Source organism: Denticeps clupeoides, chromosome 17 (assembly GCF_900700375.1).
Source record: "Denticeps clupeoides chromosome 17, fDenClu1.1, whole genome shotgun sequence".
Taxonomy (NCBI): domain Eukaryota; kingdom Metazoa; phylum Chordata; class Actinopteri; order Clupeiformes; family Denticipitidae; genus Denticeps; species Denticeps clupeoides.
In genome coordinates this window covers 12519625-12545324 of record NC_041723.1, presented here as the reverse complement: position 1 = coordinate 12545324, position 25700 = coordinate 12519625, and the positions used below count along the sequence as shown (strand labels likewise).

The window sequence follows — 25700 nt, the reverse complement described above, 5'->3', positions numbered from 1 at the left end:
AAATCCACACTGTACGCAAAGCACCCTGGGATTTCCCCATATCAAAATCAATGGGGCATCTCATTTAAGAACATTGACAAATCCTTGCGAGAAAGCCTTTGTAAGAGAATAAAGAGAGCAAAGGCTAAAAGAGAGAGAGAGAGTGAGTGTGTGTACCCTCACACTTACCCACACTGAAAAGCAATCAGACTCATGCATGTAGTGGTTCAAGGAGCAGGATCTGTGGGACGCATCTTGAATTGATTTTCCCCAGCGGTGTCAGAACCGCAGCAAAAGCTTTCATTACATCTTCTATTTTTCATTACTGTAGGTGGACTCCAATACAGTGGTCCCAGTCCCTTCTCTCCACAATCACTGCTTTATAGAGCCAATAATACGTCCCTCGTGGGAGAAAAAAATACAGTTCACCGGTCTGAGCTGAGCCTGAAGGTCATCGGAATTTTACCCACAGCGTAGCACCCTATTAAAGACCTCCACCCCCAATAGCTGAAAGGCATCTCCTCCAGGCTAGTCCAACTGACCATGTTCCCCATCACCGGCCCTTTCCACACACTTGACCCCCTGCGATTTGCAGGTCACAGCGGGCAGTATGGCCAGCTTTCTCTTTATCTCAGGCCCTGTCCCTGCTGTCTCTCCTCCACCCCCTCTTCATTCACTGCTGCATAGTCAGGGCTCAGAGTCCTCGGCACCGGGGAGGTGGACAGAGCCACCAGCTGCAGTGTGACAGCCCAAGGCAGGGCGGCTCAGAGCAGGCTGAGGGGATGCAGAGTGACAGGCCACCAGGGGAATTCAGCAAAGGACAGGCCAGGCCTGAGTAATCCAGCAGACTCATGTTTATATTCCGATTCCTCTGGCTGCTCGGCATTTCATTACACCGCAATTAAACCGCACCCCTCCCCCTCTGAATTTTCAGCCCGTCATGTAGGAGTTAGACAACCATGACAGCAAGCACTTGTGTGTATCTGGTGTGTGCAGTAAAATTGATTTCACTTAGTTGCTGATGGTCCATGCATCGCAGCTTATTGATACACAGTGGTATTAACATTTAATTGTTTTTATTAGATGAAATGGACAATAGCTAAAGCAGCCTGTAAACGGCATCAGGCATGAGTTTTTCATTTTGATGCATAGCCTTACTTTTTCATTTTTTAGGAAATTTACATCTGCTATATTAACAGACTGAATGGTATTTTCATTGTCTTGTTATTTCAGCCACAAGAAAATCTGCCAAAAGCAGCCCCCCCCCAACCCGAAAGATTTATGGAGGCCTGGCCCCTTCTGTGAAAAGTGGTCTGCCTCCTGTGTCACAACTGAACTTTTATGGCATGGTAACAGAGGTCCTCCGCCATTCCAGCCACACTTCGAAATCCAAAATATGTGAATAATAGAAAGCTCGGCAGTGGAACGAGCTTCATGCTTTTGACAGCAAAGAGACTGAGAGTGAGTTGCAAAGCAAATCACAGCCAAGTGGAACCGAATCCTCTCGCTACAGGCCATGTGCATAGCAGTTGACCAAAAGTGCCTCTTGCTTGAGGTCTGCAGCGCTCTTCTAACCCTCCCCCATCTCAGCCAGCTTTAGAGCAAAAGAGCCATAAAACCCAGATGGCCTCTCTCAGCTTCTTCAACTCAGAAACCTCTATTAGCCTTAATAGCCTTCAGGTCATTCCCAAAAGGAACAAAAATCTTTTTTTTTTTACCTCATTAAGGAAAAGTTTAATATCGAAAGTTCATGTTGATTACTTTCTTAACGGAACTAAAAGTTGAAATGTTGAACCATTCTGTAATCATTTTAATTGGCTGAATGGCTGTTGCATCATTAATTATCCCTTTCACATAATAGGCTTGCGTTCCTGATCCCAATATAACAATATAACATGACAAGCATCTGCTACCTAGCTGAATGACTAATGTTGCTTAGCAACAGATCAAAGACCATATTTTTTTCAGACTTATGTTAAGTTCAGATTTTGATTAAAGCAGTCATTGGAGTGGTAATATGGCGCAATGTAGACTAATGTGTTTACAGTCGCAAAATGGCAAGCTGCCGCCTGAATTATGTTGCTTATCAGCTGGGTCATACATCAGCTCTCCGACTTTGATGTCACAACCGCAATAAATAGACTGGTCACAATCACGATAATGCATTTTCAATACCTGATGTGCCAATGCTGATCTACAGCCTCTTCTCTAGTATTCCTGGATATGTGGGACATACTCTAATAATTGTGCAAGAATGGTAATGCTCTCTGAAAACTGTGTAATCATCACTTCATAGAGATGTTAATTCCTCATCATGCGAAAGACAAATCTGAAGTGTGAGTCCAACCTCCACCACCTGTTATGTGAACAGTGGGATAGCTGAGAGAGAGTTGTAAATCTCTGCTTATGCCAAACTGCTCATGCATACAGAAAAACATCTATGATGTGCATAAACAGCATGATCTCTAATAACAAAAACGGCCCTAAGCCATTTCAAATATTTGCTGCAAACCGCTTCGCATTGATATGCCTGTAATTACCTTTGGGAAAAAGCATTAAAAGACTGTTACTTCGTGCCAGGTCCTTTTAAATGAATAGAGTTTGTCAATTTGCCACTGAGCTGTATTTCTCTAATGTATAGTTATCTCCAGGACTGTCAAAAACATTGCATTCATCAGCTGAAAGTGTCTCCTGTTCACTGAAGGCCATGTATTTACAACCATGCCTATAAATCTACAACCTGCCAGCCATCACTGATTACAATGTTCGAAACAAAACTCCACTGACGTCTATTTTGCATGTCCCTCCGTAGCAACCCATGCAGTTGTGGAGAAGCATGACCATCCAGTACTTAAGTGTTACGGAAGGCTGAGCAATCATTTTGTCCAATAGATTAACATGTTGTAGTTGTGAATGGGGCTGAAGGCATTTCATCTCCCAGTATGTCAGTCCTTTCCTGATGACATGAGCAGGGGGAGTCTGCTCTGATTCTCCACTTTGGGGGGAGATGAAATGAGGAGTGAATGGTGGATGTTGATGTGAGGTATGAGCAGACTCTTTAGATGGCTGCTCTGCTGAAAAAAAAGTTGGTGGACCTACAAGTTTTAGAATTTTTACATTGTGTTTTGTGCTGCTTATGCTGGTCAATCAGCTAAAACCAGCTAAAATCATTAAGAAAACTGCATGAATACTCAAATCGCTTGAAGAATACTTTTGGATTATGACAAACATTCAGACCTTTGTTTAATAATTAAGTACCCTTGGATTTTAGAATATCTTTTGCATGCAAATGACATCAGCAAATGTCCTCACACAAAATTATATATTCAAGCTCAAATGTGTCCAGTTTCAGTACATCTGTGCAAGCGTCTAAAAATGGCTTCAGTGCTTGTATTTTTTCCCTAGGTCTGTTCCAGATCTGGATACATAACATGCACAACACAAATGGTCCTGGAGCCAAGTGACCTTTTAAATAACTGTGCGCTCATCAGTTCCAACTTTGAGAACTGTTTAATCAAGGCTTGCCTACTGCAGGACATAATTGACATTGGCTTTGAGGACACCAATACCGTGTACTGGTGTTGTCATATAATTAATTTCAAATATGATAGAATTTTTTTTAATGATAGTTTTTAAAAATGCCTCAATGGCCCTGTATATGCGTATAGCTCTGAAAGGAAGAAACCTTAAAAAGTGGAGATTTCACCTGAGGATGAAATTCATATCTTAATTGCATTACTAAAAAAATGTGTTTGTCATGCAGTGGATGTCTTTGAATATTTACTAGTTGTGGATAAATTAAAAGACGGAAATTCCTTATACCTTTCAAAACCTTCACTCTGTCAAGTAAACTAGTGTATCTGAAGAATCCATCTGATCCAATGGGAATCTGCTCAAGCCCCTCCATCCAGCATCCAGCCAACACTCAGCAGCTAGTGTCTGCTTTCACTCCTGCTGTGTTAAAAGGAGCCTTTTGTTGATTGGTGGGGGTGATGGGACTATTCCACCAGCACTTGCACCCCATCCCCCACCCCGCACTTCAGAGGGACAAGGAGGGAGAGGCGGAGGCTTCTTTCCTCGCTCTAGCTCACAGAAGGCTCGGCTCCACAATGCTGGCGGTCAAAATGTCAACCATGCGCTAGAGCAGGAAGCGTCCCATAATCTGGGATTAGGTTTTGTAGACAAAGGGGTAGAAAAATCACCTCGGCGTGTATTAAAGAAATGGCTCAGTGAGGAAATAAAGGAAGAAACAGGGATTTGATTTACAGCGAGAGTCTTGCATAATATTTCTTCAGCCATACTGGAAAGGATCTGAATACCGGCCTGTTTGATGTGCTAATTCTGAATTCTTCAAAGAGAACCACTCTCTCCTTCTTATCGTTCCTGCATTCTCCGCTGTGGCATTCCAGTCTGCCCTCAGTAGTTGTGGTCACATCAGCGACATGCCAGTGCATTCATTTTTGTTTGAGTGAAGCATGATTAGAACGGTGCTTTTGTCTCCGGACGATATGGGCGATATGTTTACCAGGTTATTCTCTCTCTCTCTCTCTCTTCCTGATGAGGTCTGGGAATATTGGACGGAGAATTCAAGGGAAACACAAGACTCAAGTGCGTGAACTTTTGAACGTCTAGCTCCCCAAGGCTCAGGGTTTACTGTGATATCTTACAGGCACAGAATCCAAGACTGCAGCTGGCAGGGGTTTGGGACGGTCTTGGGAAATTACGGGGTCGTTGTGGGGGCTGGGGGTTGGGTTTGTCTAAAGGGCAGTGGCTTCCTCTGGGGATACGTCAATGTGTTTTAATTTAAAGCGCCCACATGTGCGCTAAAGCCCACACGTATTTGCTTGCACTGCGGAGTCCGGTGTCATTATCCGTGTTTGTATGCGCGTAACCCGGAACATCAGACGGGATGTGTGCGCTGTGAAAGCAAAGACCACTAACCACCTGTGCTGCTGACATCCGTGAACACTTCTGCTGACAGCTCGCTGGGGATAAGACCCAAACAGTGAGATGTAGCAGAGTGTGTGTTGCTAAGGGACTCTGACTGCGTCCAGCTGTGGAGTCTGAGCACTGGACTTGGCCCCGGCTCTTTGTCAGCCCACCGAGCCTGTCTGTCAGCACCTTGGCCTGCCCCCTATACGCCAATCGGTCAAGTGACCAGGATCAGTAAACACAGCCCGGGAGGTAAAAAATAAGAAGTCGTCTCCCTTCGCGCTGCACGTCCTCGGCCAACCAGTGAAGGAAAACAAATGCTCAGCATTTACGCATTGGAGTGTCCCCTGCCTGTTTCTCCCCATTATGGCAAATAATAAGGTCAGGCGAATAAATCACTGAAATAACACTGCCTGCTCCTCTCCTCGCTGAGCTAAAAGGGACCACATGGCCCCTCCACAGAGATGTGACTTCTGAATGCAAAGCTAAAGAGGGAGCCTTCCATCTAATCGCTTAAGTGGGTTCCCTGCAGGTTTCTGTGGACATTTATTATGGGGGGATTACTCAAAGTATGATGAATGTGCTGTGGGACTGTGTACTTAACTGCTGCTTCAGACACCACCTCAGTCTACGTGCAATCCGCGGGATTGGAGCCTGGCGTCGGCATGCGCCGTAATCTGCATGTTTTGCTTGGGGACAGTCGCCGGCTGTCATGTAATGCGGTGAAATAATGCGGTGAAATGTAACGTATCTGAGATGATTGAGTGTGGGCTGTGTGTAGAGAACCTGTGCGAGAGGAAAAAAATGCTCTTTTATTTGCAACATTAATGCTCTGTTTGCGTTTCACTAAATCAATGTGTCAAAGCGCCCCTTCTGATTTGCACTTTAACGCAGTTTCCCCTCTCTCTGTCTCTCTCTCATTTACAATCTCACACAATTTCTGCTATCGTTTTTCCATCTTTGTTGCCTCCCCCCAAATTAGCCTGGCCCTGGAGGTAACAGAATAGAACATCTGCAGTGTATTTCTCGCTGTAAAGGCTCTTCTGTGAGATACACTGGTTTAACATAATAATGCACCACAGATGGCACAATGGCAGGGCGAAATCAAGAGCCCGCTCTCCCTTTATCTACCTTCATTAGTATTTCAGATTTTCTCCCTTACGGATGAATCACTGATTAATTAGCATAGAAAGCACCGGCCTGACCAGAAAAGGGAATAAATGAAAATGTAAATGTCACTTAGTGGCTGGATTATGATACATGAATTGAAGAAGAATGGGGAAAACACTCATGTGTGATCCGGGCCATTTCTTTAATAAGACTGCGATTTATCAGACTATATTCTGTCCTCAAGATAAAATGTGTCACATTTATTCAGAGCAGATGTTGCCCTGGGTCAAGCTCAAGCAGTAGATGTGTCAAGTGTAATAGCCTTTTTTTTTAACAACAGTAGGAAAATGTATGTTACTGAAAAAGCTTGTTAATTTCGGTTCTGGCCTGCTGTGTTTGACAGACAGCGCCGTTTGAAGCTCTTGACATAAAATGCAAATGTACAGTGATCTCTGTTTCTATGTGGTCGGTTGTATAGAAGAAGAAAGGGTGGGGGGGAAGAGCTCTGCCTCAAAATGGAAGCTGTTTGTGTGGATGAATGCATAAATCAGCAACATGAAGCTGGAGTGGCAGAACTGACTGCCACCCTCGCTGTGTGAAAATTATCCCATTAATTCAGCTTCCCCTGGCCTCTCTGTGCCATGCCACCCCTGTTCGCCACCAAGATGATTCCCTTCATCACGTCACAGGCCACATTATCATATCCTTGTTTCCCAGGCAACCAACTTGGAATGCCTCAGTTCCCCCCAGCTATTGCCACAAAAGCCAAGTAAACATGAGAGGTTATCTCTCAATGCTGCACGACAAATAGCATGACACTTCTTCTTGTCACAAGCACTGGTTCTTCATTCCCTGCAGCTGTTTTAGGATTTCTATAATAAGAGCTCTGTGTTCCAGTAATGAGCTTTAAACATGCGAAATGAAAAGGGAATATAGTGGGACAAATCCCAACAGAATCATGACCGGAACACGCATGATCCCACATCATGCACTGGTTGAAATGTATCACATCAAGTGGCATTTACTTATCACCTGATTCTGCACATTCTTACCAGTTCCCAACAATACATTTATTGCCATATTTTAGATCTTAGTATCTGTCTAATTATAGTCTCAAATTAGTATATGGCACCTCTAACAGAAGACGCAGCACAATATATGGTGATAAACAAGCAATCAGAATGTCATTAACAGTGAAATTGAAATATCTTAACCGAAAAACAATCATAAATCATACTTCCCAGGTCCTGCCAAATAAAGATGGTAATGACCGAAGATTATAGGATAAGGGACATTGTTGACTCCGATCATGTTGAGTAATGGATCTTGAATGGCCTACTATTCTAGCAAAAGAAGAGACCACATTAACACATTGACTGCTGACTCCCACGATCCGCTAGGGAGAGAAAAAAAATCCAGTTCCTGTTTTTTTGAACGGTCCCTGCGCTTCCTTTCACGCCAGTTCGCTCCGAGTGGACTCGCCTCTCCGGGTCTTGCCAGCAGCCCGTTCTGCTTGTTGGTTACATTGTATCAATCTCCCAGCATTGAGAGATGCAAACAGCCATTAAGATGTATTAGAGTTTCAGCGAAAGCAAGGCGAGGACTCAGGCCGGCGTGGAAACTAGCCGAATATCGGGATTTACTGCACGGAAGACCGGAGAGGCGCACGTTATTTCACCCCCCAGGCTCGAAACTGAACATGCATTGCCTCACGCAGCCGGTGTTTGTTCCATTTTCAACGGGATCCTAACGCGCGATGGCTGCGCTCCATTGAATTGGCTTTTCCCTCTGCCCTTGCTGTTGGATTTCTCGGGAGCACGTTGATTGATTTGTCTGCGTGGATCGGCAGAATTTTTTTTTTATTTTTTGGGGGGCTCGTTTTTTTTTTTTTTCTTCCCCGGCAAATTTAACCTCCACTATTTGGATCTATGGAGTGTACCTAAAAACCTCCCCCGTCGGACCGAGGTCTGCAAGTGGAGTAAGTGGCGGCATCTTATACGGTGTAAAGTTAGTGGAGGAATCCTCTGCACTTAAAAAAATGTAAAGAAATTCCAGAGGCTAGTTGGGGCTAATCCTCGTTAGCTTCCAGTCAAAGCGACGTTAGCACCACGGCTAGCGAGCACGCAAGCTAACAATTTAGTTTGTCAAGCGATTGTCTTCGCCCTTTGCCATGCTGAAATCCCCTTTGTTTGGGAAGCTCAGAAGTCCATTTTTTAACGTAAACACCGATTACATTTAGCCCACGATTCTGTGTATTATTATCGTCATTTTTTGTTGGGGGGCATTCTACGTTTGCAGCTAATTTAACGAAACGATTAAGGCAAATGTGCCTTTGCCAGGGTGTGTTTTTAAAAAATATATCGATATTTATGATGTGGGTTTTTTTCGCCACGGAAAGACATTTTTGCCAGAGCAGGGTCTTATTATCCGGCCCACACGAGGTGCCCGTGCTGTCGGGGAGACCCGCCGTTTGTCAGGCTGCCCGGTCTGTTTTCTCTGTGCCCTTGCTGGTAGCTCGTCTGTGGCTAGCCACTTAGCTTCCCACCGTAAGATGGTGTTAGCTGATTAGCTAGCCACCCTCGCCAGGAATCCGGTGTTTATGGCGGTCGGGGGGGGGGGTTCGGGGCGAGCGGCTCTTTTAGGTGGCTGGGCTGGAGATCAGATGTCCCGCTCTGGCGCTGGCCCGTTCGCGTCCTCCGTGGCCCGTGATGAAGGGCCGCCGGGGCGACTTTTCGTCTATTGTTGTCGGTTGAGGTAACGTAAGCTGCTGGGTGGCTAAAGGCCCCTCGGCGAGGCTGTTGCAGCAGTGCCTTCCCGGGCAAGTTCCAACAGCTCCGGCCATTGTGAGCAAAACGCGCCGCGCTGCGGGTCATGGAGCCCCGACGTTTGGCTCGCTGAATAACCACCATCATCATATTACTTTCCAACTCTTATACTGGTCCTATAAACACGTGGATTTTTTATAGGTTTTGTTGCAGCGCCCAGCCTGCTTGACACCGTTGCACGTGTTAATAACGTTCGTGACCCGAGTGACCGCGATTATCGGATCGTTAGAGCGTCCGTGTTTCCCCGGTTTACGAACGCCTGAACTTAAAATACATAAAGGGCCTATAATACACAACATTTTTTTAATTTTATTTTTGGCAGCGAATCACCGGCGTGCACTCATGGTGGCTAGCTATGGCCAAATGACGCGTTATTCACGTTTACGTAATTAACGTTCATTAAAACACAGTGCATGGAAACAATGTCCAAATACAGACACGTATTCATAATGGGTCGAGACCTGATGCTTTAACAATTGTGTTTTTTTTTTAATGTACGTTTTGACTACCGGACCAATATAAATTAATGCCGTGTGTTTAAAAGCTGTTTTATGTCAGTTAGGCCTGAGCGTTATTATCTATCGCTACATAAAAATCTATTTTCATCTGTAAACAGAAATGCATTAGCCCTTACGACTCCTAATATACCAGAAATTCAAGTAACATAACATTTACCGAAAATCCTGTTAAGAAACCAAAAGGGCAAACATAAATATAATTTTTATACTTGCACTAAAATACTGGTGAAATGAACGGTAAAAAGACCTAAACGGTACTAAATTGCAATTATATGCCAGAGACACTAGAATTACATGTTTGTGGCAATGCAAATATATTTGTCTATTAGTACACTAAGCATATTGCATTAGCAGTACCCCTGTAGATTTTGATTATTCTTGGCACATTGAGGCACAACTTGGCATGATGTGATTTAAAGAATTGCCCTCTCAATTTCGTTCTTCTCGATGCCAATTTTTGTGCTATTTGTGGCAGCAGTAGTGATGAGCATCATATCTGGAGCTGGAACAATTAAACTATTTGGTGTTTAAAAGTAGTTTGAGAGTAATTTTCCTGGTACTTTCCTAAAAGAGCTGATTTTGATCTCGTAGTAGCCTCAACATTCATTTTCATTTTCGCACTTCAAAGACTCACCAGCCTCAACTTTTTGTACCCTTTCTTGATAAATATGCATGTTTACGTTCACCATTTATCATTATATAACACAATATTCATCAAATAATATTGAGTAGAGTACTAGATGTCATGGCGGCCCACTGGGTCTCAGAGTAAAGTCCTTTGTTGGACAGTGGCCACTTTGGTCTGTTGGCTGGACCCCCTCCCTCTGTGTTTTTTTTTTTTTTTTTTAAGTGGACATTGATGAATTTTGAGTGCTCTTCGCAGATTATAGGGAGCATGGGTCAGTCGTTTTAAAGCCTAATATATTTGACTCCTTGTCAGACCAACAACAAACAAGGTGGTCTGTTTTATTCTCCTCTCCAGAAAGCTCTACAGCCTCCCAATATGTTCCTGTTGATTTGGAGAGAGATTGCTTTACTCAGCTCTGTTTACTTAATCAAAATACTACAATAGCTAATATTACAGTTCTAATATGATTGTGAAGTACAGTAGGGAAAATATTTCTTTGCCATCCCAAAAATAATTACGACTGTGACTGTGCATGTGTTCTCAGGCCCTTAATAGCAAAGACTGCCCTTCACTGGTCCAAATTGAGAATTAAGGTCACAGGCTGTTTGTTTTCTCCCGTGCTCCAGCATATGTTCTTCCTCCATGGGATCTTTGTTCAGTACAAGGTTCTTTGGATCACGCTGGTGCAGGCTTTTCAGCGTTAGGTAGAGCCGTGGCGAGTAAATCTGTATTAAGCTCATGGTGTACTTTTTATGGGGACTTTCACAATTGATTAAAAAGGGCTCGAGTCACAATTGTAAATCTCCCAAATCTGAAAGGGGCTTTAACGGTTTTGATTACTGGTTTTGGTAAGGAGCTATGCACCACTCTCCTGATTAGTTTGCAGAGGTCGCTCCTTCTAATTAGTTGGTTAAAACGATCAGTTGTTAGTAGCCGGTCTCGTCTCATCCTACTTAATATCATCTGAACCACTGATCTACTCAATTTTGCTTGGTGTCATGTAGGTGATTGCTCACGACTTTGCCTTTCCCGGTCATCAGGTTGGTTTGGTGATCTGTTTGACGGTTCAGCTCTTACTGCAGGCATTGAAATTTCTGACCGCTTTGTTCGGCAGTCGCGGCAGAAAGGCCATCAACGTCGAGGGTTTGTGGGGCTCCTGCAGTATTGTCACCAGTGGTGTGTTATCTGTTTTCTCCAGATGCCTCTTTCGTCAGCCCCTCTCTCCACACTCCTCGCTTTTGTTCATCTGAAATGGAACCGAACCTTGGGGGGTGTTTGGCGGTTTAAGTGTTTTTGGGTGCGTCAGGATGGCTCTTCTTGTGAATTTCAGCTTACTACCCCTTTCTTGATAATGTGGGGGCTTCATATCCTGGTTTGGTTCTCTGTGTGTGTAATTCGGTATTCATCGACAAATGGAATAAAAGAATGTGGGGGTGTATAATTGTCTACATTTAAAGAGCAGGGCTTGAAATGCCCTTCATACCCGTTAATAAAGGTAGAGCCGTGCAAGCGCTGCTGATGCCTCTGAATTTAGGGTGGTCTATAAAGCACTGGCAGCCTGAGAGCAGTGATTTACTTACAGCGTCTGCATTCGCCTCTCCGGTCCTGCCAGGCAGTTCCTCGCTTTTCACAGGCTCCTCTGAATCGCTGCCGCTGAATGAGGCGGGAAGATTGCAGATCCAGATATCCCTTTCCTGTTCAATTTACCTAGAGTAAGAGCTGCTAGACAAATAGCAATGCGGGCTTTTGTCTCTTTTGATGCATTAGTCACAGCACATTGAATTTGATTTAGAAGGCAGGATAAATAGGGTAATGAAAGAATGGGATTTATGTTGGCACTACCCTCAAAAGACCCCGAAAGAGCCTCTCGCAGCAAGTCTGTTTCAAGGAAAGCCAGTAGGCTGTTAAGAGAAAGCCCGACTGCTCCTTGCCCTTCAGCCCCGCGACATTCTGCAGCCCCTCTATCGCTGCCAGGGATCACACGGCCGTTCCTTTGAACCCGACAGAATGAAGCTGAACCAGAGGAGCGACGTGCTATCAAGCAGCTTCTTTAATCCTCAGTCGTTTGGCCCAAACAAATCTCTCTTTATTGGGGACACATTATTATTAGCCCTTCTATTGAGGCTCGCTTTTCATTAGATGCTATCTCTGTGAAAGAGGAGATACACTTCAACTGCGCCGTATCGCTGGTGAGGCCGGCGTAGCCTGACTCCTTTACAGCAGCTCTTCTCCTCGCTGGAGGTCTCATTAACACCGTCTTTCAATTGGCATGCGCACAGTCCGTTCTTACTTTGTAATGAATGCGGTCAGCTTGCGTTTTGGGGGTTTGGGCTAGTGCTAGACTGAAGTACCCCAAATTGAGTTGTCGTCGTGTTGTGTGTGTTTTTTTTTTTTTTTCTTTCTTTCTTTCTTTCTTTCTCTGGAACAGAGCAGGAATTTCAGTGGATGCGTTTGGTTTTTAGATTAACTGAGGGGCCTGTTCAGCTCATCTCACGGCAGTAAAATATGGTGCAGAATGTAACACTGCGTACCTTAGGCCTCTACTGAATAAGTTGCATTAAAACAGAAGTTATGGCACACTGAACTCTGTTAAAATGTCTGCTAATTCCATGCCAAGTTGCTTATATTGATCATGCCTATTCATTAAAAGTCCAGTTACGATGTGTGAAGTTGCTGCCAACACCCTCACTCTTTATTTTTCAGTAGTTAAAATGATTGTATTTCGTTTGCGTGAAGTCCCAACGGCCTGCAGAAGGATGCAGTGTCTATACAGGTTCAAAATGATAGCATGACCACAAAAAAAAGCATTTGTCCCCGGCTGTATGACCATGTCCTCCCTCGGTATAGGCACAGATAAAGAGAGGAACACTTAGGGGGTCGGAAGAGCGGTGGTCTGGATTTCAGTTTGTCTTGCTCGAGGAGATTGAGGAGGTTCTCCATGTCAGGATGGTATTTGTAATCCAGGGCCGCCTGGTGCACAGCGGTTTTGACAATCACGAAATGTAACAATATGCCTTGCAACAAGCTGCAGTTAGAGGAATAAGTGTGGTGGGTTTTTTTTTTCTTACCAAAATCCCCCAAACAGTCGTCTGTAATACGGGGGATTTTGTGGAAGTGCGATCTTTCGGAGGGGCATTTCTCACATTCGTTATAATCGTGCAGGCTTATGAAAAACTCTTGTTCAGATAAATGTGGCATGTAAAGCTACAGTAACATGATCCTTTCAGCAGAAGGTTGCCCCGTCCCATATGGTGTAAACGGTCGGCCGTATTATCCCTGTGAAAGCCTGATCCGTTTCCTGTGCCATAGGGTTTGTCACGTGATGAAGACTATATAATTAAGCTTTTTTACTTCTACTTCTATTATATTTAAACGTTTGGCATTGTGTGGATAGAAAAAAAAAAAAGAATTTTATTGCACAGAGGAATGCTCATTTCTACTCTACATATGACCATTAACTCTGAATCTTTGAATCTTTAATTCGGTTGACTCTTGAGTTCAGGTCAGTGAAGATTTGAGGGGATTTTGCCCCTGGCTCATGTCTACTTTGGAGAATTTTTGTGGTATCGGTGGTTCTCAGTCATGCTCCTGTTGCCCCTGCATCCATTTTTTTCTCTACCTTGCTCCGTTTCTTCATATATTCTTCTTCCAGGCCGCCATTGAGATCTATCAGTTGTTAACGATTACCTGATCCTAATTAAGCCAAGTCGAGAATGGCAGCCCTCAAGGAAGGGGGTTGTTGGAAATGATGTCCCAGTCTACCCTTTTTTTCGTATTGTTGAATGTCATGGAGACGAAAACAGGACATTTCTACTCTAAACACTTTATTTCCTAATCCTCCCGGGACTCATTCGGGCTGCCTCTTTTACACCCGCCTGTCACAGAAAAACACATTATGTAGGTGAATGGAAATGAGTTTTGTCCCCTTCCCCCACCCCCCCGTGCCCCTACAACCATTTGAAAGGCTTGACAGCGCTGCTGGTAGCGTTTCTTCACATGGTGTCAGTTGCATTGAAATGATCCACTGGCTGCATACCAACTGATGACAAACCAGATAGGATTTATGTGCTCGGGGGGACTGCATGGGATCTCTGAAAGGGCAAGTGCTTCACTGCTGATGGAGCTCAGCGAAGCCAGTCACTTTCTTGTGCTAATTTTGCCATTACTAGTTAATAGATAGTGTACCCTGTTTCTTGTGTGTCTTCACCCCCCCTGCTTTCCTGCACTTTTTTTTTTCTTCTTCTTTCACAAGCTTAGGCAGGCTTATCGCTCCAGCCGCTTACACAGTCAAGAGTGAAAAGGCTGCATTGTGATTCATTTTTTATGAGGATGATTCATGGCTTTATTATGACTTTATTCTGTTCGCAAAGGGGATTTTAAGTTTTCAGAGTAAGTGTACACATATTCTCACGCAGTACAGGGACTAGAAGCAAAATGTGTGTGCTGATCGCTTTGTGCTGTCAGTTTCATCAGCAAAAACAGACACCATAAAGCATTTCATACAGAGAGTCAAGATGCAAGACAAGTGTCCTAGCTAGTTTTGCTGAGATTTGATGGCCTAACATTGTATATATCTTGTCCAGCATGGCTTTTGTAATGCATTGTATGATATCTGTGTTGTTGCTGCAGCCTTGAGTGCCACATTTGAATGAGATGCCTCAAGAACCGAAATGTGTGTTTAACCCCGTGTGTCTTTTCTTCAAGTGCATCTTTAGCTCAGAAAAGCAAAATCCGATCTTCATGGCATGCTTGCACCCTGATGAGAGCACAAATCACTTCTCGCTGTATTCAGTACGCAGTTTAAATGGTTTCTGCATGCACTTCAGGCACTAATCAAATCCAGATGGTTGAGGTTGGCCAAATCTCTTGTCAACCAGTTCCAACTGTGTCCCTGTAGTAGGATTCGTGAAGCAGCAGCCTTTTAATCTGCGTACCAAGCAGCGGATGCAAACCCTTCCCAAAGTTACCCAGCACTTTAACAGTATTAAAGATCAAACAGAAGTATTGATTTTGAAATCGAAGCCCGTCTTTTTGAAATATGTCAGTGGGTTGGAGGAAAACGTCTTCGCTATCGATTCTGCAGTATAGGATTTCTGTGTGTAGCCAGTGTAATATTAGAGGTCTAATGCAATGCTGGTGTTAAGACACACGGGTGAGAGAAACACTCAAATCACCAGACCACGTTCCCCATACTGCGCGTTCGATATATCCCCCGCGTTCTGTGGTTCGTTGCTTAACGCATATGGCGGAGACGTATTTGAATACAATACTGTGACAGTATCGTGGTTTTGTCCATCTGTAGTATCCTTTTGGGGGCTGTTTTTCACAGTGGCTCACTTGTCACTACTTTTCTTGTATATTTATCCATTGGCGAATTCCAGCCTGTTTATCTCTGGGATGTGTTTTTTTTTGCCCCTCTATATCTGGATGTGTCCTTTTGTGGATTCTTTTCTCTTGAAGTACAACCAATAATTCATTCCCCCGCATAGCAGAATGGGGGAGGCTGAGATGAATCTGCCAGCTGCACGCGCTGCACTTTCTGAAGGCTCTCGGCACACGGTTGGCATTGAGCTCAAGGCGCTACAGGGGAAACGCGTTTATTTATCGCCCACCAGTCAGAACGGCCTTTGTGTAAATGTGCAGTCAAGGAGCTTCCATCTTTTGAAGAGCTTTTAGATTGCAACCTTTTGTGTCTTCTGGTTAGAGTTTGGTTGAGCGTTTTCTTGGCTTTGCCTCATCCCTGCACTTCGAATCGAAATGAGTTGTTCACTCACTTTCTTTATCAAATCGTCTGACACTATTGTTGAGTTCGGTACTCCCTTGTTGTCCATTGCCAATAAATGACCCCTCAACTGATTTGGTGCAGTCTATATAGATTCAGTAAGGTGTGGATAAGATGTACATTTGGTGGCAGCCAACAATTGTGATATATTGGCAATAAGTGAATTGGTAAAATTTTATTATAAACATTTTCGATGTATTATATTGTCTAAATGACACACTTTCTTTGAACATCGTGTGCTGTAGTCTCACAATGACCAACACTTTTTATCATGCTAATGATGGTGTTTTAGTGTCACGTGACTCAGGTTAGAACCACAGCAGAAATGATACCTGGGACTGGAAGCGGTCCGCTCGGTATGCCGAGGCAATTTTTTCCGCCGTTATTAGTCTCTGACTGAGTAAATGGGAAAATGCATGTCCTCTGAGCATTATTTTTCCTTAGATTAGCCCGAGCTCGAGCATGCATTAACAGCCGTGCTCTGGGTAAGTTGCGCAGGATTTGGCACCTGCCATCTCCTTTCATTTAGCTTTCAGTTCGAAGTCATTTAAATTGAGTTGTTGGAGAGCTGCCGCTGCTCCCCGACTCAGGAGTTTTTACTGACCCATTCCTGAACCCATTCCCACGTCCGACAGTGAAGTGACAGCAGACAGGGTGGTACAGCCCATCTGGGAGACGATGAGGGCAAAGTGGTGTTTCCACTTGTTTTAGTGCAAAATAAAGAGGTGCAAGAATTTCTTAACGAAGCAGATTTTCTCACGATTTTATGGCCAAAATACAACGGACTATTCCAAAATACAAAATGCTAATCCATTTCCCCCCCTCGTCCCCTGTGGGAGGCTGGATCTAGTCAGTCGTTGTTCGGATCTCGGAGCAATAAAAAAACTACTACCGTTGCATTGTTTGTATAGAGCTCCAACATGGCCAAAAAGAAACTGAACAGACAGTGGACACACCTACCAATGTGGTCGGCCCATTTTTAGACTTGCACGGTGATTTGTTAAAAAGCTGAGAGGACGTACTATGAATGGGATTTAAAATGATTTCATTTTATCAATGTGAGAAATCGGCATACCAGTGTATTATGAGAAGAAAGTCTGCATTTTAGAATCTAGTTAGTGCTGGAAGGTGGAGGATCGTGCCAGTGTTTTAAATCACCACAAAATGTAATTTCTCACCGCTTTCTGTTTTATGTTTAACTGGTTCACATGAAATGTTTTGATGTTTAAGGAACTGTCAAAGGAATCATAAACCAGAAATGTGACAGCAAAAAGAATGCAAATGAGTTGAGTTTTCACTCTCTTGGGTTGAGGATGATAAATTGTTTATCTGACTGTAATGTTCCTTTGCCAGGAAAAGCACAGACCTCCACAGAGTTTGCTTTTGGCTGTGTTCTTTTTTTTTTTGGGGGGGGGGGGTTGAGACATGAAATATATATATTTTGCTTTCTGTAGCGTTGTGAGGCCAGAGAGGTGTGAACTAGTGCGTTTAATCTCTTAACAGGGTCTCGCTGGCTCTATGTGCTTAAAAGGCAGTTGGATGCTTTTGAGATGGTTTTGAAGGCCATGTCCAGATGTTCAAGGCAAAGGATTTATTTATCTTGGGGGTACGTTTCATTTATTCACACTGTTGTTAAAAAAACAGTCTCCCCTTTCTTCTTCAGAGGTTGTTTTTGCAGATAATATTTTGTTAGGCCTTCTATGGAAGTGGATCTTAAATGTCATATTCACAACAAGCCTAATTGTTGTAATCATTATTAAATGAAGTTCATTCTTCAATTTGTGTCATTTATTTGTTTATTTATTTATTTGTAGCTAATGCATTTTAATAGCATGACACAGTGTCACTTATTATTACTGTAGGGGATCTGCTTTTGATTTTCATGTGGCTTTAGTTTCTCTTGAATGCCCTTAATGAGCCTTTTGTAGGCCGACTGCTTATCTGAACCATGTGAAGAGGTTCATAGCCTTAGATAAGTGTAAGGCTTTTTAAGCAATTGAAAAGCATGTCTGTCTGTGTCTCAAGGCACCAAACGTCACAAATGGCCAAATCAGCATGACGTTTGTGTAATTCGTTTTTCGTTTTCTTAGATATGTTACTTTTACTGTAAAACATGCAGTCGATTATTCTTGTGTTAAAGGCAGAAGGGAACATTTCTTCGATTGTAGTAAAGTGTAGTAAAGTAATAAATCCACAAAGTAGGCAGGGTCATGTTCACATCACAGCTGCAGGAAGTTCTCCAGCTCAAAGTGCTAAATGGCCCATTGTGCAGAAATGTGCTAATTCTGTCTATAGGCCTGGGGTTTGTTGTACCCTGCATAAAGGTCTTCTCACTGTAAGGACGCGTCGGCAGCTCTGCATTGACGACCTTCACAGGCCATCTGTACGTTTGTCAAGGATTGTAATAGCTTCAGGGTTCATCCTACCACAGGCGTTAGAACCATAAAGGTTGATAGCTTCTGTCTGAATGCAGTGATCTTATAGCTGTTCACACAGAACACTGTGACCTCCATGTTTTGTTTGCACTTTTTTTTTTTTTTTTGCAGTCAGCTTTTATGGAAAATAGAGGCGTATTATACTTTTAATCCATTACACCAGTGTTCTGTTCACAGGGGATGTGAATTATGCTGATTTATCTTGTTACAGTGGTTGGCAATAGCAAGTGAATCTATGGCAAGCTAAAACTGTGATCCTGAAAAGCATCCCAGTAGGGCCAGAGCACTCACCGAACGGGAGGTGTTGTGTGGTGTTCCTGGTTAGTACCGACCAAGAGCAGCGGTCCAAGGAAGTTGTGAACTTTTGAAGGGTTATGAGTCTTACTGCTGCTTTAAATCCACAGTAACGTTCAGAGAGCTCTGGCTGACTTCAGTTTAAAAAAAGATCTACAATCTAACAGTTAAAATTCCTCCAAAGGATTTATTGCTTTTGTACAATTTCTTTCGTTGTGTGCAACGAGGGACTGGAAGCTGGTGTTCTCACTGGTCCGTGTTACAGTACAAAGAAAATCCTATAGGTTTTACCCAGACAACACTGATAACATTTCTAAATCCTCATTAGTCAATGTAATCCATTTACAATCTCTCGCTTGTGCAGAATCCACTTGTCTTCAGACGGATACATTGCTCTCCTTTGGTTCTCAAATTATTTACCAAATTACTTTCGTCCATGACCTGTTTTTGTCCAGGAAAAGAAACCTTGATATGTTTGTTTAATCACAGCTTTACGATTGGCTGTGATAAGCTAAGCATTGCATCACAGCAAAACTGCAGGGTGAAGCCTGCGTGAAGATATGAATCTTATCTTGAGCCATTTTGTCTCAAGGCTAACAAACCATTTTTCCCCTCCCCTCCCCTCCGCCCTGAATGAATGCTGCTGTTCAGCTCATTCAGCCAGCCGGCTTTTTTTGTCAGCCCTCCCCTTTAAGTTAACCCCGGCCCTTATTGTCATTACCCTCAGCCTTTATCACAGCATTGTCCTGCCGGCATAAGGAATGTATTCAGTGGAAACACCATTCAGCCGAGCAAGGGCTTCTCCTCCCCCACCAGACACAAACACCCAAGGCAGCCCTGCCCCCACCGCCCCAGAGCTGAGGGCTTTACGCCGTGCAGACGGATCTTGGAGGTGGCGGGGGTCTGTAAGCCTGGAGTATCTCGCCTAATCCTGTCTACTCGCTGATCTGTGTATATGGTGCATATAGTGCAGGTAGCCCGAACATGGACTGGGGGGGGGGGGTGTTTTTAGTCTTATCCATTATTCCTTTTAAAGAATTGCTCGTTTGCGGCATTGTGTTGACTGAATAGGTTTTCTGTCCTAGAACATTCGATTTGTTTGTTTCGGGTCTTGGTAAAATGGTGCAAAAATCTGTCGATTTGCCTGTGAATGACAGGCGAGGTCTTCTCCTTGCACGGTCTGGAGTAAAAAACCATTACACTACAAACAAGGCTGCAATGCGTCTCTCAAACGATTCATGTGGATATTTTGTTTTGTAAGGACTGGAAAATGTCTTAGATTTTTGGTTTGAGCTCAAGACGCTGACATGTAGACATTCGCAGAAGACCAAGCAAAGCGTGCAGAAATATTTTCCATTTATTTAAAAGGCTTCCCCTCCCCACTCAACATGTCTCTTTCTCGCTAATTGCCCACCAAACGCTCAGAATTGCTGTGTGCGCTCACAGTGGATTAATTTTGGTCCGTGTGCCCTCTAATAAAAGCAGGGCTGTGTTTTGAGTGAAGCCGATTGTTTGCAGATCTGCTTGGATTCGCTGCTGATCAAGTCATAATCCCCCCTCCCCGAAACGCTGGAAACCATTTGATGTTCAGATCAGAGGGTCCGTGCCGCAGATGCATTATAATGATGCCACCAATGGCCGGGCTTCATCTGACACACCGCGGGTTTCGCATGGCACCGCTCGTCTCCACTCATTATTTCTGCGCCGCTTTGCATGGTAAATAAGGAAAAGAAAAGAGGCGAGGTTCACTCGTGGCCGCAGTGTTTGCAGCTCTCTCGTGTGATGCTCTTGTAATCGAGCATTCTGGTGTAGCGCTTCTCCGTGAAACTACTTAAGCGCTTCAGAAATGTGGATTTGCTTGAGCTGATTAGCTCAAAAATGAATAGCTGAGATATGAACTCCATCATTTTGAGTAAGATGCGAGTGCTTTATTCAGTCAGTCTTCAGACTTTCTGTGCCAGAAATGTGTTTCTTGGCACTAGCCATGTTCTGCCCTAGTTTTACTTTTATTGTTGTTGGTTTTTATAGTTTGTGACATTTAAAATGTCTAATGTCTGTCTTTTCTTTATGTTAAAAGAACGAATGAGTTTTCATGACTGTTCTCTTGCAGGTCCTCTTTAGTCTTTTGTGCAAATATTTAACCCCAAGAGGATAAAATCGTGTATTGGATTCATAAGTCATTGGGAAAAAAGTGTTTGCCTAGCAGTAAGGAAACGGACCCGTAATCTGAAGGTTGCAGGTTCGAATTTCGAACCGCCACGGTGCCACTAAGGTGCCGCTGAGCAAAGAACCGTCCCCACACGCTGCTCCCCGGGCGTCTGTCATGGCTGCCCACTGCTCACCAAGGGTGATGGTTAAAAGCAGAGGACACATTTCATTGTGTCACCGCGTGCTGTGCTGCAGTGTTTCACAATCACTTCACGTTCACTTCCCCTTTTAATGATGTTCTCCATTTCAAAACACTTTCAGTCTAGAACAAGGCTTAATCCATGAACGGGAAACTGACCTGAAGCGTGCTGACCGAGCCAACGCCACTGATGCAGTTCAGCTCGGTACAGCAACCTCTGCAAAAAATATAATTCATAATGAATTTCTAGCAGCACACTTTCCAAAATCTGATGCCATCCATCCACATCCCTGTAGAAGTGCCGTCGACACGTGATCTGGTAGAGAATCGCCGATTATGCATCCTGTCAGAACGTGTTTGGAATCTGTCTTGTGATTGTGTGGTCCTTAGTTTGAAACCACCTCAAGTTGTTGTGAACTTTTTAAGCTACTGATTTACGGACACAAACTGTTCTTTATTCATCCAACAGGGTTATATGTTAAGTCTGAAATCCAATTTATGGTGCTTGTTTCTAGCAAGACAATCTGTGGGAATATTCCCACATTACCAATTCAATTTACTATTTACTAAATGTTTTACTATTACTGTACTATTACTGTACATAACTGTTGCTTTTTGCCTGCTGTGCTATGTGAGTTACATAACAATTCCACTGGCAGCATATTTAAAAAGCTGTGTAAAAGCGGGACGTCCATACTTAGACATAATCACAAATTTGCTGTTGACGTCGTTGCATGGCACGCTTAAATGAAGTCTCTGTAGGGCGGCTTTCATCACTTCACAGTTCCCACTGCAAGCAGAAAAGCAACCCTAGGAGGGAAATGAGTTCCTGGGGGAGCTCCCTAGGTGGCTGCTTCCTATAATGGTGTTCTGAAAGCGCCTAATGTTGTAACCATAGGCACAATATGTCTTGACTAATTTTGGGATTGCTACTATTGAAATATACTCTCTAGTTTTTTGGGGGTTGCACTTTTTTTTTTTTTTTTTTTTTTGCACAGATATAGCTAAAAAAAAATGGTGGTATAATAAAATAAATGAATATAGTTTTGAATAAATTTAGACGTAAACAGGCCCACAGGCAACTCTACCGACCTCAATAAACTTGGTGGAAATAGTGTCAGAAAGGTTACGGCTACAGTGAAGCCAGTGTTTAGGTGGCCCGAAGGAGCGGGCATCGCAGCGTTCCTACCAAGAACCCTCAGCTCCTCTTAAGGTTACTGCTGTTTTCTTGCATTCTGTCAAAAGCTCTTGGCCTGACAGGGTGGTCTTTTTCTCTCTCTTTTTTCCTCTCTCCCGTCTTTTTGGAAATGCCTGCTTTTACTCTCGGCTCAAAATGTATTTTCCTCAAAGAGGGCCTGCAAGAGCCTGGCAGTGATCTGAAGAGCGTGACAATTCTGATTTAATTAGAGGTTTTCGGCTCGGTGCTGTTAGCATGCTGTTTTGATAGAGGACTTTTTTTTTTTTTTTTTTTTTTTTTTTTTCCTGGTTCTCTTTGTTTTTTAAATCTTTCAGAATGAAAGCTTTCGCCATATGACGGCATAATCAGTGTTTTGTTCCGTTTGTTTAGTTTCTCCACTTTGTGCCTGCACCGGCTGACGTTGATTCTGTTTGATTTCTGTCCGTCGTTCCAGCGATGACTGACTGTTCCGATTATCTTTCAACCTCTCTGGGAACTAACAACTGTTTAATTGGACTTGCGTAGCCTGCATGATCAGATTTTCTCCATAAACATCTGTGAGGAGTGAGAAATTGATATTCTAGGTGGCTGATGATGCCTTCTGTGTGTGTGTGTGTGTGTGTGTGTGTGTGTGTGTGTTCACCACCCCTCAGGGAAGAGCGTGTTGTTTTTGTCAGTTTCTCCAGCAGAACAGGCACCTTGCTGATAGCGCGGCGTAATTGAAGTGGGATGAAGGCGCGGCGTTCCAGCCATCCCTTCTGACCGGGGACCACAGCCAGCTTTGTTCCTTCAGGCGTCTTGTCTGAAAGACGAAGCTGGCACAGCTTAGCACCACAGTGCTGGGATTTGGGCGACAGTGCTTGTTGTGTGCAGCGAGCCCTGTGCTTTTTAACGTTTGAGTCACTGTCGTGTCCTTAATGATATTTTCTGTCTTTGAATTAAATGTCTTCTTTAAGTTCACATTTAAACGTCCATGACTCAATTTAATTGCTCTTTTTTTTGGTCTTGTTCTTTCTTTACTGTCATCATTATTGTTAAATGTCTTGAACAAAATGATCCCACCCCTAATGTGATGAAGTCCAATGACATTTAAATCACATTAAACCTGACCCTTGCATTGCATTTACTGTTAGAAAATATTTGAACCCCTGCTGATTTTCATAAAGCTAAATTAATTGGCATTTTCATGAATGAAACATTTATTTGATCAATCAGCAAGATTGTTATATATAAAATACACCAGAAATAATCTATCTATCCAGCTTCCAATCTCTGCACCATGGCCAAGTCCAAAGAGCTTTCCAATGATGTCAGGGACAGGGTTGTTGATCTAGGGTAAGATGGGCTACAATGTGGGCCAGTGTTGGCCTCACGGGTAAAGAAGCCAAGGATGGTTGTTAAATGCAGAGGACACGTTTCCTTGCGTCACCGCCGGCTGTGCTGCAGTGTTTCGCAATGACAGTCACTCCGTCAGCTCCCCTGCTCAAGAAAGGGTGAAAGTGGAGTTGTCAGATGAGACAAATTTGAGCATCAACTCACCTCGCCGTGATTGGTGGAAGAGGAATGCTGCCTATAACTTGAAAAATCACCATCCCCAAAGTCAGATATGGAGCTAGAAACATTATGCTTTGGGCGTACTTTTCTGCCAAGGGGACAGGATAACTGCACCTCCTCAAAGGGAGGATGGATTGGGCCATGTACAGTCAAATCATGCGTGAGAACCTCCTTCCATCAACCAGGGCATTGAAAATGGGTTCTTGGTGGTTATTGCAGCATGATAATGATATCAAACGCAATAAAACAACAAAAGTATTGCCTCAAGAAGAAGCATAGCAAGTCTTGAAGACCTTAAAACCAAAATCTGTGGAGGGAGCTGAAGGTTCGAGTTCCAAACATCAGCCATTAATGGCTTGGGAGAGATCTGCAAAAAGGAGATTTGAAAACCTTTTGGCCAACTACAAGAAACAACTGACCCCTGCAATTTGCCACCACGTTCTAAAGCACATTTTGCAAAATAATAAAATACTAATTTCTTCATTGTTCTGTCTCGCTGTTCAAATAAACCATCAGCGGTTAAAATAATTTCTGCTCTGACCTGAGGGCAATGTTTTATTTTCCTGAGACCAAGACCCTGTAACTGGTGGAAACGGCATTTATCTAAATAACTTTCTTATCATGCAATACAGGTACAATACAATACAGGTGTGCTTTTAAAATCATGCTATTGAACTCTTTAAAGTAAAGATGTTAAATTTTTACCCCCTTACCATTGCTATATGTTAGCTGAATGGACCCAATATGAGGATCTCCATTTCTGGTTGGGACTATGTGGCAGCGGCCAAGCGACGCGCCCCGCTTCTACGGGGTTCTGCCTTCTCCTGACTGAGATTTAATTAAGAGTGCTGCTTGTGATTTGATGTGATGGTTGTGTCGTCATGAGTGTCGTTTCCACACCGCAGAGATCAGAGTGGAAATGTCCTCTCCATTTCTGTTATTTCTGGCTGCTCTTCAGTTTACCCCGACTTTACAGTCTGACGTCACTCAATCACTTTGGGGTTAAATTGACAGCTTCATTACACATGATTGACCAATTGAAAAGCAGGCTTCCCAGGTACGTACAGATCACAGTGGAGAAGAGCATGGGCTCGGCGCTCTTGCGCGCTCTGCGAATGATTGCAGCACTGGCAGGAAGCCGGACTGCTCTGCATGGAAAATGAAATTCTCTTCTGGCCCAGGACCTGTTTTGGTGCCGAGGTCAGGTGGTGGTGGATGTGACTGGGTGGCCGATTGAATTGCGCAGACGGGGCGCCTGCCAAAAGTCTTTTCAGGAGCTGCTAGTTCACGTTTCATGGCGAGTCGCTGCGCAGTTCCGCCAAGGGCCTCAGTCCGGTCGCACTTGAAGCGCTGACCCATTTTTCTGTTGGGTTTTATGAGAACCGGTCATGCTGAGATAATGTGCTGACATGGAGGCAGAAAACCGCTGTGATTTATTCTCGTCACCGGGATGGAGGGTGACACTTTCCACCGTACACTTCTCCCTGGCGGCTCCTGTTATTGAACCAGCCTGCCTGCCATTACGTTGTGGCTCTGCTGCTTACCATATTCAAACGAGAACGGATGAGATCACTTGACTGGTTTAAGGAATGCATAGTAAAAACAAGCTTTACATGAGCTGATTGGGTTCGGTTACACAAATAATCTTCAAAAAGATTTACGAATGAGCAAACGAGCTAGCGTCTGACGTATATATCGTGTGCCATTCTAGGATAAGGTTGTGTCTGTGACGGCCACATGGTTGAAACATTTGTTCATGTTACACTATTAGTATAAAAAAAAAAATAGGATGTCGTGGCTGATGATGCACTGGAATACAGAAGCAACGCACTCATTTACACATGACGTGGTTCACTACGTAAAGCTAGCTAAGAGCGAAATGGCTGAGAACGGAGCCGAAGTGGGCAGCGATTATGCCTTTATATGTTAATAAACTATTAAATCTGGTATCTTCAACAATATCAGATGAGTTGTGATTAAAAATTAATAAGAAATCAAATTTGTTTGATATGAGGAAGTATACTGTGATTTAAATGTTTTGCCATATCGCCCAGGCCCTAGTCAAACCTTAAATACTTCTGTTGGATGGCATGAAAACACAGGCCACATTGCATGCAAG

The 25700-nt window shown here is 43.6% G+C and overlaps 1 protein-coding gene across 1 annotated transcript in view; it reads left to right on the top strand.

Moving 5' to 3' along the window:
• The first annotated feature begins 7925 nt into the window (after positions 1-7925).
• The window catches only part of znf609a (zinc finger protein 609a), a 72462-nt gene continuing 54687 nt past the window's right edge, over positions 7926-25700 (top strand). The window contains 1 exon segment of the mRNA XM_028958312.1: positions 7926-7999. The gene's annotated coding sequence lies outside the window, so the exon portion shown is untranslated.